Source organism: Zea mays, chromosome 4 (genome assembly GCF_902167145.1).
Source record: "Zea mays cultivar B73 chromosome 4, Zm-B73-REFERENCE-NAM-5.0, whole genome shotgun sequence".
Lineage (NCBI taxonomy): Eukaryota > Viridiplantae > Streptophyta > Magnoliopsida > Poales > Poaceae > Zea > Zea mays.
Genome location: NC_050099.1, coordinates 195,169,368 through 195,170,586, shown reverse-complemented (window position 1 = coordinate 195,170,586; position 1,219 = coordinate 195,169,368).

Sequence of the window (1,219 nt, the reverse complement as noted above, 5' to 3'; positions counted from 1 at the left end):
CATCGCTGGAGGATGCCTGAGGGGCTGCGGTGGCAGAGCTCCTTCCCATCCCCCAGCAAGACGAACGGCTTGGCTCGTCGTGCCAACCGCCGAGCTTCGACTCGGTCGAGGGGTAGCTCTCCTCGGTGGAGATATCGCAGGTACGGGGTCTGCCAGTTTCGATTAGGCGTGACCCCGCTTCGCTCCTCCTCGACGCGCAGTGCCTCACCCTCGGGGGCCGAGGGTACCTCGGGCCGAGCCGAGGGTGCCTCGGACTGAGTCGAGGGTACCTCGGGCTGGGCCGAGGGTGCCTCGGGCTCAGGCGTGTCGTCGATCTTGACGAAGGGTTGATGCAGGTCTCGGGAGAAGATGTCCGGGGGAACCGTTGTTCGTCCCGAGGCTATTTTAGCCAGCTCGTCCGCAGTCTCGTTGTAGCGCCGGGCGATGTGGTTGAGCTCGAGCCCGTAGAACTTGTCTTCCAGGCGCCGAACCTCATCGCAGTAGGCCTCCATCTTTGGGTAGCGGCAGTGGGAGTTCTTCATGACTTGGTCGATGACGAGTGGCGAGTCACCGCGAGCGTCGAGGCGTCGGACCCCTAGCTCGATGGCGATGCGCAACCCGTTGACCAGAGCCTCGTACTCAGCCACATTGTTGGACGCCGGGAAGTGGAGGCGTAGCACGTAGCGTAGATGCCTTCCGAGGGGCGAGATGAAGAGCAGGCCTGCGCCTGCTCCTGTCTTCATCAGCGACCCGTCGAAGAACATGGTCCAGAGTTCCGGTTGGATCGGAACTGTTGGGAGCTGGGTGTCGACCCATTCAGCCACGAAATCCGCCAAGACCTGGGACTTGATGGCCTTCCGAGGGGCGAACGAGATCGCTTCGCCCATAATTTCCACCGCCCACTTTGCGATTCTACCTGAGGCCTCTCGGCACTCGCTGATGAAGTAGACTGGCCTCTGGACGGGCAATGCATGCCCCTCTTCTCGTCTCTCAACCACAATCGCGGCGCTAACCACCTGAGTGGTCGCGGCGACGTAGATCAAGAGGGCTTCTCCGGCAGCGGGAGGCACCAAGATGGGCGTGTTGGTGAGGAGCGCCTTCAGGTTCCCGAGGGCTTCCTCAGCCTCAGGGGTCCAAGTGAAGCACTCGGCCTTCCTTAAGAGGCGGTACAGAGGCAGGCCTCTTTCGCCGAGGCGTGAGATGAAGCGGCTCAGACCCGCAAGACATCCCATGACTCTCT